The sequence below is a fragment of the Poeciliopsis prolifica genome, unplaced genomic scaffold (genome assembly GCF_027474105.1).
Source record: "Poeciliopsis prolifica strain line A6 unplaced genomic scaffold, Auburn_PproV2 SCAFFOLD125, whole genome shotgun sequence".
In the NCBI taxonomy this organism is placed as follows: Eukaryota; Metazoa; Chordata; class Actinopteri; order Cyprinodontiformes; family Poeciliidae; genus Poeciliopsis; species Poeciliopsis prolifica.
This window is the reverse complement of record NW_026562500.1, coordinates 666,333-678,577: the sequence shown is the minus strand read 5'-3', so window position 1 is coordinate 678,577 and position 12,245 is coordinate 666,333. Positions and strand designations below refer to the sequence as shown.

The 12,245-nt window shown below is 45.9% G+C and overlaps 1 pseudogene; it reads left to right on the top strand.

Annotated features, from left to right (window-relative positions):
- The first annotated feature begins 7,180 nt into the window (after positions 1 to 7,180).
- LOC129355173 (U2 spliceosomal RNA) lies at positions 7,181 to 7,328 on the top strand (annotated as a pseudogene).
- Positions 7,329 to 12,245: the final 4,917 nt, after the last annotated feature.

Here is a 12,245-nt window from a genome sequence, read left to right as displayed (position 1 = left end):
GAGATCAGGCGGCACGGCGGGAACGGGACGCTTTGCTCCGCCTGATGAGATCCTCCGGCCAGAAAGCAGAATCAATGGAAACCAGTTTATCATCCTGCAGCCTTTATTCTGGGGACAAACAGGAAGAGTGGGACAGCAGGTTGGAACACGCTGACCCTGAGGAGCCGGGTCCGGATCCGGACGGAACCACATTGATCCAAATGCTGCAATGTGTGTATGAGCTGCTGGACAACACAGAACGATGCAAGTTTCAGAAACGAGGCGTTTCAAGCAGCTTCACATGAAAACAATCAGTTTCATTGCACTAAAAAACAAAACCCTTCCCAGCATTTTGCTCCAGTTTCTAATGCAGATATTTTAATAGAGAAAATATGACAAAGCTAATTTACAAGTATATCTTCAGCAAAATATAAAAATTTTATTAACCCAATAATTCCTTAATATGCATGAAACGAGTATCAGTACTAAAGCAACTAAACATTTACATTTTGACAAATCAACAATAATCACCGTTAATGATATTAATACATGTTCCTGTTATCCTGAATTAAAGGTAACCAGGTGGTGTAGAACCGGGCGGTGTAGAACCGGGTGGTGTAGAACCAGGCGGTGTAGAACCGGGTGGTGTAGAACCAGGCGGTGTAGAACCAGGCGGTGTAGAACCAGGCGGTGTAGAACCAGGTGGTGTAGAACCAGGCGGTGTAGAACCGGGTGGTGTAGAACCAGGTGGTGTAGAACCAGGCGGTGTAGAACCGGGTGGTGTAGAACCAGGCGGTGTAGAACCAGGCGGTGTAGAACCAGGCGGTGTAGAACCGGGTGGTGTAGAACCAGGCGGTGTAGAACCGGTGGTGTAGAACCAGGCGGTGTAGTACCGGGTGGTGTAGAACCAGGTGGTGTAGAACCGGGCGGTGTAGAACCAGGCGGTAGAACCAGGTGGTGTAGAACCTGATGGTGTAGAACCAGGCGGTGTAGAACCAGGTGGTGTAGAACCAGGCGGTGTAGAACCAGGTGGTGTAGAACCAGGCGGTGTAGAACCAGGCGGTGTAGAACCAGGCGGTGTAGTACCGGGTGGTGTAGAACCAGGTGGTGTAGAACCGGCGGTGTAGAACCAGGCGGTGTAGAACCAGGTGGTGTAGAACCTGATGGTGTAGAACCAGGTGGTGTAGAACCTGATGGTGTAGAACCAGGCGGTGTAGAACCAGGTGGTGTAGAACCAGGCGGTGTAGAACCGGGTGGTGTAGAACCAGGCGGTGTAGAACCGGGTGGTGTAGAAACCAGGCGGTGTAGTACCGGGTGGTGTAGAACCAGGTGGTGTAGAACCGGGCGGTGTAGAACCAGGCGGTGTAGAACCAGGTGGTGTAGAACCTGATGGTGTAGAACCAGGCGGTGTAGAACCAGGTGGTGTAGAACCGGGCGGTGTAGAACCAGGCGGTGTAGAACCAGGTGGTGTAGAACCTGATGGTGTAGAACCAGGCGTGTAGAACCAGGTGGTGTAGAACCGGGCGGTGTAGAACCAGGCGGTGTAGAACCGGGCGGTGTAGAAACCAGGCGGTGTAGAACCAGGTGGTGTAGAACCAGGTGGTGTAGAACCAGGCGGTGTAGAACCAGGTGGTGTAGAACCAGGTGGTGTAGAACCAGGGTGTGTAGAACCTGATGGTGTAGAACCAGTGGTGTAGAACCAGGTGGTGTAGAACCTGATGGTGTAGAAACCAGGTGGTGTAGAACCGGGCGGTGCCTCCATCTTCCTGGTTCTGGTCAGAACTCCAGCAGCAGGTTCTGGTTTGTCAGACGCTGCAGGAATCAGTTTCTCTGGTTCTGGTTCTGCATGAAGGCCCACTGTGGAACCGGCTCCATGTGGCTCTGGAGGTCAGAGGTCACTTTGGTTGCTTTCCTCCTGTTACTGAGAACTTTACAGGTAAAATCTGCATTTTATTCTCGGTGCCAAAATGAGGGAACATCCGGTCAGTGAAGGTGTGTGTGACGGTGTGTGTGTGTGTTCGTGTCCAGATCAGAGAAGGACAGATTCCCTCCATCCCAGTCCAGATCCACTCGGATCCTCTGGATCTTCCTCTCTATTGGGAGAACAGTAAGAGGAACTCTGGAGACCAGCTGTAATGTTTCCCTTCATTAAACCAGATCTCCCATAAAGCTGAGGTGATGTAGTTCTTCCTCCCTCCAGACTCTGATAACACGCCGAGTCTCCAGGTCCCACCGACTCAAACATCGACGCTCCAGCTGTGGATCCCTGAGCTGAAACCTTCTGAACTCAGAACCAAACGGGATTTATCCAACCGCTCCGGATTATCAGGCAGCTGCTGCCTCCGTCCTGCTGTCACAACGCTCAGATCTTCAGACAGCAGGAGTTCTGGATTCGCCGTGTTTGGGTCCAGAACCAGAGGAGTGTAGGTCACCATGTCCTTCATGTTGCTCCAGATGTTGAAGGCCAGGTTGCCCAGATGTTTGGCCTGGTCTATCAGAGCCTGAGGGCAGCTGTGGATCCTCCAGCAGGGGGCAGCGCTGGACTCTTTCCACTGCAGCCTTGTAGTTGTGCAGGAATGAGACGTCTGCAGCTCTCAGCTCCTCCTCTGTGGCTCTGACTGTGTCTGAAAGAGCTGCTATCTCTCTGCTCAGAGCCTCCATCTTCTCCTCCATCATCCCTCTCTTCTGCTCCTCTTCCTCCCTCAGTGCAGCCAGCCTGGCCTCCTCTTCCTCTGCTAGAAACTGATGAAGCTTCTTAAACTGCTCAACAATCTGCCTCTCTGTGTGTCGGGCCTGGACCTTCATGTGTTCTGCTGTCTGATCAAACTCCTCTTTAACTTCCTTCTTCTGCTCCAGTTTCTTCTTTAAAGGCTCCAGAGATGTTTTCAGATTCTCTCTGTGATCCTGAGCAGCTTCATCGATGGCTCTGAATCTGTGCTTGATGTGTTTTTCTGAATCTCTGCAGACGAGACAAACTGGCTGCTGATGGTCCAGACAGAAGAGTTTGAGTTTTCTCAGAGTGCAGACAGCAGAGATCCTCCTCTGGTCTGGAAGCCATTTTGTCTCTGAGTGAATCTGGAATCACAGGAAGTCAGTCAGTCACGGCTCCACTGACTGCTTAAAGGTTTATTAGTTTATTCATTCGTCCACTGCAGACCAGATTAAGCTCCCCTAAATTATTGGCAGCTTTGTTTTTGAACTCTCTGGATTTTCTGTTGGATTTCCAGGTCCAGATGTCCAGAATATTCAAATGTTCTCATAAACCTGTTAAATAAGTCAATAAAAACCTCATGTGAAGTTATTATTGTGATATTTTGCCAGTTCAGTTTCTGAAGTTTCAGTTTTTCCTGATAGTTTTATTTCATCTTCAAATAAAAATGGGATCATATAGAAGTTGCAGAAGTTTTTTTCAGATATTAAGGTTCAAATTTAGCCTTTAATCAGAAACGAGAATAAATCATAAATGTGCTGCAGCCTTTGAATCCTGAATCTGCAGACCAATCCTCCAGAAGACGACACAACTGATTGTTTCTCTTTCACACCACTTCCTGTTCATCTCAGGTGAGACAGGAAAGGGGCGGGGCTTCAGCAGCTGAACAGGTTCAGGCTGTAAAACAGGTTCAGGCCTGAGATGGTTTCTCTGTGGGACTTCAACACAGAAAGGCCCAGTCAGACCCAGTCAGGCCCAGTCAGGCCCAGTCAGACCCAGTCAGACCCAGTCAGACCCAGTCAGACCCAGTTAGACCCAGTCAGACCCAGTTAGACCCAGTTAACCCAGTCAGACCCAGTAGGCCCAGTCAGACCCAGTCAGACCCAGTCAGACCCAGTCACCCAGTTAGACCCAGTCAGACCCAGTCAGACCCAGTTAGACCCGTCAGACCCAGTCAGACCCAGTTAGGCCCAGTCAGACCCAGTCAGACCCAGTTAGGCCCCAGTCAGACCCAGTCAGACCCAGTTAGGCTCATAATTAAACTAAATCCAGATTACAACCTGGATTTAGTTGCGAATCTCCTGCTTTGGAGATATTTAAAACTTTTTCACTTCACTGAAAAAGTTCATTACTGAACATTTTAATGAAATTGTTATCATTCAATAATTATATCTTTTACTTTGTACCATCAATATTTATTTAGATTTTTTTCTGTTTTATTGTTATTGTCAATGCAATGGTGATTTATTTGATCATTGATGAGGTTATCAAGGTTAATTTATTACATTTATTCATCAATTAGTGTGTGTAACATTATAGAACAAACATATTCATCAACAAAAAATCAAATAACTAATTTAGTTAAACAAAAATACGAGATGGAATATAACCAAATCACTACAAAGTTGTGTATCTACATCTTTTTAGTTTAGTTATTAGTTTTGTTTGTTTTGTTTTCTGTTCTTTATTGATAATGAAGGGTTTACAAAACAGCAAAATTCACAACAGAAATAAATAACAAAACTAAACAAACATCTTGACGTCAGCTTCCGGAACAGCGGCTCGGTGGGTTCCGGTCCATTTTAACCTGGTGCTGCAGAGCTAGCTTTAGCTTACTATGGCTAACACTAGCTTTAGCATATTGTGGCAACAATAGCTTTAGCTTACTGTGGCTAACACTAGCTTTAGCTTACTGTGGCTAACAATAGCTTTAGCTTATTGTGGCTAACACTAGCTTTAGCTTATTGTGGCTAACAATAGCTTTAGCTTATTGTGGCTAACACTAGCTTTAGCTTACTGTGGCTAACACTAGCTTTAGCTTATTGTGGCTACAATAGCCTATGCTAGTAGGTAATAGTCTCGGACAATTGTCTTGTAAAAATCTGCTATTTAAGTATCTAAACATTTTAATCCATTCTAAAGGAAAATGTTTTTGCCTTTAGTTGTACTTATTGTCAGTGTATTACACGTGTTTCTGGTCGTGGTGTCAGAGACCCAGTAACGGGTTAGAGTTGGGGTTAGGGTTGGGGCTAAGGTTAGGGTTCGGTTTTTTTGCTGTCTGAAGCACAACAAGCCCAGAGCTCAACAGTAGAGCAGCTCTGGTTGGACTTGTAGTTCACTGTTCGGGGTCAGAGTTGTTGCAGGTGTGTCTGCTGCATGCAGTCGGCAGAATGAACAGTTTGTGTCGACGGATCGTCTTCAAAGACACTTTGATCTTATTAATGATCAGATGTATTTATATGGATTATTATTTAACACAGACATTGGAAAGTTTTTCCCACAAGAGAAAATTCAGAACAGAGACGATGAGCTGGAATGAGGACGAACATCACGATTCGCCTTTCAGTGGAAAACAGATTTGACCAACATCAGTGTCAGCAGATCTGGACCCGGTGGAGTCGGAACCGAAGCTCCAGAAGATTTAAAAAGCATTTTAATCCTCAGCTGCTAGGAGACCGACCGGGTCCAGACGTTCAGACGCCATCAGGTCCAAACGAAAGAAGCATTAGTTCGTAGAAATGAGAAAAGTTTTGGGGAGATTTTAGTTGCAGAGGGGAATAAAAAGAAGGCCACCAAGTTTTGAGAATAAATAGTTTTCAGAAATACTTTGGAGCTCGTAAGTCAATAACTCCTTGATACTGATGAAAGGTCTTGTTCTACTGACAGATTATTTCACTTACCAAACATTTTTATGTTAAAAGTGAAATAATCTGTCAGTGGAAATAGAACTAAATCAATACTCAGGAATTATTTACATAAAACAAGTTCCTCTTTCCTCCTGAAAAGTTACTAATGAGTTCCTTTGTTCCTTTGAAGTGTATTAAGATGTAATACTCGGTAACGTTGAGTGGTGATTAAAACACGGAGCGAGGATTTCTGGGCCGACATTGACGCCTCCTGCAGGTTTCCATCTCTGAATTAATTCAAATATTAAGCAAATGCAGCGTTTCCAGTTTCTTTGGAGCTGTTAATGCAGCTTGCTGGTCGGCATTTCTCCACATCGGACTGAAACCTCCTGCAGACACAATTTCATGCTTCACAAAGTGCTGTCTTTCATTTCCTGGGCTGCTGCAGCCTGTAGAGTTAAAGGAGAACAACAGGTCAGAACAGCTGAACCAACATGAAGGACCAGCGGCTCTTGATCTACACGCGGCTTCCTCTGAGGAAGGCAGGCTGGTCTGGGGTCAGAGGTCACTGGAGGCTGCAGGTGGAAACGAGGTTTACTGACTGAATCTCAGGAGACGAAGAATCAACATGGAGGAACAGAAACGCTTTAACACGGAGAACAGCTTGAAACTGAATATTCAGATTCAAACTAAATAACTTTGATGTTTTCTGGACTTGAAAAAGCTGCACAGTTACAGGCGATTCAGTTGACAGTGAAATATTCATGTTTAAACTAAATATTAATGAATATCCGCTTCATCCAGTTTCTGCCTTCCTCTGAGCTGGTTTCAAATCCTGGAAGAGTTGGGCTGTTTCCTTCCTGATGGTCGGGTCGACCCGGTTCTACTAGAACCAGAACATCTGGAACAGAACCTCCAGCTGCTGCGGTTCTGAGTCCAACCAACCTGTTCCCCTCCTGGCCTGTGGGGCGCTGCACCAACAACCACTGCAGGAAACGACACTAAAACTTCTGAAGACACCGAGAGCAACTTCCTGTTTCACCAGATGAAACAAGATGGAGGCGTCAGAGTTTAGTGATTTCTCTTTAGTCTTTGCTGAAGACCAGGAGCCATTTCTGCTGCTAACGCTAGGCTAGCACGTTAGCTAGTCTGGTTGTATTCACTTCCTGCGCTGTAGTCCACTTCCTGCTTGATGTCCACATATACATTCAAACTGAACCACAGTTCACTTCAAACCAAACCGAAACAAAAAGTAAAAAGTTGAAATAGCAGCATATGAATAAAACTGGAGAGTAGTAGGAGAATGTAGCGGAGTGTAAAATGGCTACAGAGCTACATCAGGAAACCTCAAGCAGTCAGGCAGCCGCTGCAATACAAACCTTACAGAAACAGATTTAATTGATCATATTTTTATCTAGAGGAATATAAATTTGACTCTTTAACTGAAAACAAATGAAAACGGTAAAAGAATCAAACCCTGCAGAGATGAACTGAAATAAAGAATCAAATCGACATGAAGCTCAAACTGAAGGGAACCAGATCTCGCCGTTCAGAGCTTCATTTTTCACCCAAGCTTTGACAGATCGAACTGAATGTTTCTGCTCCAAACAGAAACATTCAGAAATGATTTGACCTTTGACCTCTGACATTTATCAACTATGATGATGAGCTGAATCTGAACCAGCGGAAACTTCAAATAGATTTTTGGAGCAGGGAGATGGAGTAGGCGCTTGCTCCGTCCACTCCACGCATCCACCTGGTACTGAGGTACCTCCAGGACCGGTGCACCACCTGATGCTGTCAGATGAAAAATGAGAGAACGAGCAGGTATGTCACCTGGTCGGTAAGCCCCACCCCCCCACTGCATCAAGCACATCAATAGCCTGTTCCAGTCCGTACACACCCTGCGCACTTTGACTAGGCCTAAACGTTCCTCTGATTGAGCTGATGGGCTGGCTTAGATTATCTGGAGTTATTTCTGTTACTATGGAAGACAAACATTATTTCACTTTCCTTTACTTCTCTCCAATTCGCTGTAATTCAGCGTTTCAGAACCGACCCAAACATCGGCCCGGGTGTGAGCTGGTACTCATCCAGGTTCTGGTTCTGCTAGAGGTTTCTTCCTGTTCCTCTGGTCAGGAGGAGCTGCTGCTGTTGGTTCTGCGCCAACATGAGGAACCTCTGATCCTCCACTGCAGGTCAGGATCTTGACCACTAGATGGCAGCGTTTCATCACAAACTGCACCTTCTCATCATCAGTTTTAATTTCTGCTGGTCTTCTGAGCCTAAATTGGGTCAGAACCAATTTAGCAATGACATTTTCTAGGTTACCAGAACCCGAACCCTGAGGTGGTACCATCAATCAGAACCAGGTCTTCAGCAGGTCAGAGTTGTTCAGCTCATTCAAGACTCTGCTTGGGGTTTGGGTCAGACTTTTCTCCTGGATCTGGTTCTGAAGCCTCTCTCTAGATCTGTTGGACCTGTTTCCACTGGAATCCAAACTGAACCGGTCCAGTAAGTCTGGGAATCTCCGGGTCGGGTTCTAAGCCGCTAAAACAGTCTCATAATTCACAAACGCAGATGAAGAGTCACATTTGTAATTTTGATGCAAACACAAATACATGTTGATATAATAGGCAGCTTCTGGCCTGCGGGTGGCGCTGCAAACGTCTCAACCCACAGATTTGAACAGGGATGATCAGGAACCAATCAGGTAGCTGATCAGATGAACCACTTTGGGGTGACTATCACACTGAATGGAGCATGTAGCATCACAGCTAACGCATGTAGCATCACAGCTAACGCATGTAGCATCACAGCTAACGCATGTAGCATCACAGCTAACGCCCTCAGCAGGCCAGTCTTCCTGAAAAAATAGGCGAATATTTAGGATAGGATCCATTTCGTCTCGGTCAGAAGGACGTGTCGTCCCAGATCGCAGGCGATTTTAATTCAACGTTGAATTCTAGTCAGAACGGTTGGTTTTTGTCTGATCAATCATCAGACAATCATCCAACAACACTGAAGAGATTCAGCAGATCAATGTTTTGTGGTTGAAATCTAATGACTGAAATGCCAACAAATCATCCAGAGTTTCTCAGCACATGTTTCAAATTATTATGCAAATTGGATTAAAGTGTCAAAGATTTTGTTGTGCTATTAAAATAGATGGTATGTCTTTGAATCACTATAATTACGTTCAGAGCTGATTAATAATGTTCAATCAGGATTATTGAATCCTGATCAATAATGCTTCACATTATTGATCAGGATTTCAGCAACATGGGATGAAAACCATCAGATAGTGTAGAGCCGTATGACAAGGTGTGAAAATATTAGATATTTAAGTAAAACTGAATCGTTTTCATCGAACTGTGAAGAGATTTGTGGATTATTGAGAATAAAGATGGTTTACAGATAAAGACTAAAGTTTCTGTTCAATTCCTGGGATCAAGAGATCATCTGCTGAAATGACCTACTATTGCCCCTAAATGACTATTGCCCCTAAATGACTATTGCCCCTAACCTACTATTGCCCCTAAATGACTATTGCCCCTAAATGACTATTGCCCCTAAATGACTATTGGCCCTAACCTACTATTGCCCCTAAATGACTATTGCCCCTAACCTACTATTGCCCCTAAATGACTATTGCCCCTAACCTACTATTGCCCCTAACCTACTATTGGCCCCTAACTGACTATTGCCCCTAACCTACTATTGCCCCTAACCTACTATTGCCCCTAACTGACTATTGCCCCTAACCTACTATTGCCCCTAACCGACTATTGCCCCTAACCTACTATTGGCCCCTAACTGACTATTGCCCCTAAATGACTATTGCCCCTAACCTACTATTGCCCTAACTTACTATTGCCCCTAACCTACTATTGCCCTAACCTACTATTGGCCCCTAACTGACTATTGCCCCTAACCTACTATTGCCCCTAACCGACTATTGCCCCTAACTGACTATTGCCCCTAACCGACTATTACCCCTAACTGACTATTGCCCCTAACCGACTATTGCCCCTAACCGACTATTGCCCCTAACTGACTATTGCCCCTAACCTACTATTGCCCTAACCGACTATTGCCCCTAACCGACTATTGCCCCTAACTGACTATTGCCCCTAACCGACTATTGCCCCTAACTGACTATTGCCCCTAACCGACTATTGCCCCTAACTGACTATTGCCCCTAACCTACTATTACCCCTAAATGACTATTGCCCCTAACTGACTATTGCCCCTAAATGACTATTGCCCTAACTGACTATTGCCCCTAACCTACTATTGCCCCTAAATGACTATTGCCCCTAACCTACTATTGCCCCTAACCTACTATTGCCCCTAACCTACTATTGCCCCTAACCTACTATTGCCCCTAACCTACTATTGCCCCTAACTTACTATTGCCCCTAACCTACTATTGCCCCTAACCTACTATTGCCCCTAACCTGCTATTGCCCCTAACCGACTATTGCCCCTAACTGACTATTGCCCCTAACCTACTATTGCCCCTAACCGACTATTGCCCCTAACTGACTATTGCCCCTAACCTACTATTGCCCCTAACCTACTATTGCCCCTAACCTACTATTGGCCCCTAACCTACTATTGCCCCTAACCTACTATTGCCCCTAACCTACTATTGCCCCTAACCTACTATTGCCCCTAACCTACTATTGGCCCCTAACCTACTATTGCCCCTAACCTACTATTGCCCCTAACCTACTATTGCCCCTAACCTACTATTGCCCCTAACCTACTATTGCCCCTAACCTACTATTGCCCCTAACCTACTATTGCCCCTAACCGACTATTGCCCCTAACCTACTATTGCCCCTAACTGACTATTGCCCCTAACCTACTATTGCCCCTAACTGACTATTGCCCCTAACCGACTATTGCCCCTAACTGACTATTGCCCCTAACCTACTATTACCCCTAAATGACTATTGCCCCTAACTGACTATTGCCCCTAAATGACTATTGCCCCTAACTGACTATTGCCCCTAACCTACTATTGCCCCTAAATGACTATTGCCCCTAACCTACTATTGCCCCTAACTTACTATTGCCCCTAACCTACTATTGCCCCTAACCTACTATTGCCCCTAACCTACTATTGCCCCTAACCTACTATTGCCCCTAACCTACTATTGCCCCTAACCTACTATTGCCCCTAACCTGCTATTGCCCCTAACCGACTATTGCCCCTAACCGACTATTGCCCCTAACCTACTATTGCCCCTAACCGACTATTGCCCCTAACTGACTATTGCCCCTAACCTACTATTGCCCCTAACCTACTATTGGCCCCTAACCTACTATTGCCCCTAACCTACTATTGCCCTAACCTACTATTGCCCCTAACCTGCTATTGCCCCTAACCGACTATTGCCCCTAACTGACTATTGCCCCTAACCTACTATTGCCCCTAACCTACTATTGCCCCTAACCGACTATTGCCCCTAACCTACTATTGCCCCTAACCTACTATTGCCCCTAACCTACTATTGCCCCTAACCTACTATTGGCCCCTAACCTACTATTGCCCCTAACCTACTATTGGCCCCTAACCTACTATTGGCCCCTAACCTACTATTGCCCCTAACCTACTATTGCCCCTAACCTACTATTGCCCCTAACCTACTATTGCCCCTAACCTACTATTGGCCCCTAACCTACTATTGCCCCTAACCTACTATTGCCCCTAACCTACTATTGCCCCTAACCTACTATTGCCCCTAACCTACTATTGGCCCTAACCTACTATTGCCCCTAACCTACTATTGCCCCTAACTGACTATTGCCCCTAACCTACTATTGCCCCTAACCTACTATTGCCCCTAACCTACTATTGCCCCTAACCTACTATTGCCCCTAACTGACTATTGCCCCTAACCTACTATTGCCCCTAACCTACTATTGCCCCTAACCTACTATTGCCCCTAACCTACTATTGGCCCTAACCTACTATTGCCCCTAACCTACTATTGCCCCTAACTGACTATTGCCCCTAACCTACTATTGCCCCTAACCTACTATTGCCCCTAACCTACTATTGCCCCTAACCTACTATTGCCCCTAAATGACTATTGCCCCTAACCTACTATTGCCCCTAACCTACTATTGCCCCTAACCTGCTCACAAGCAGAACCAGTAGCAGTGGACCCAGCCGGATATGAAGATTCATTTTCAAACAGACTTGTTCACTGATGACTGCTGTGCAACCCTGAATGGTCCAGATGGACGCAGTAGAGTACGGTGGTGGACGGCCACACGTCCCAACACGGCTGTGACGTCAGCAAGGAGGAGGTGGAGTCATGCTTTGGGCCCAAATCATGGGGAGGGAGAGAGCGAGCTGGTCGGCCCCTTCAGAGACCCAAAGATGTGAAAATGACCTCAGCAAAATGTATGGACTTTCTGACTGATCACTTTCTGTCTCGGTCCAGAAAGAGCCGGACCTTCAGTAGCAAAATCATCTTCATGCAGGACGATGCACCATCTGCTGCAAGGACTGACACTGTGTCACTGGCTGCTATGGAGGTAAAGGGGACAAACTCATGGTGTGGTCACCATCCTCCTCTGACCTCTGACCCTATTGGGAACCTTTGGAGTTTCCTCCAGTAGAAGATGTGAGGCTGGGATGCAGGTGGGAAGGTTTTCTGACATCCTGCAAAGAAATTCAAGCAGAAACTTTC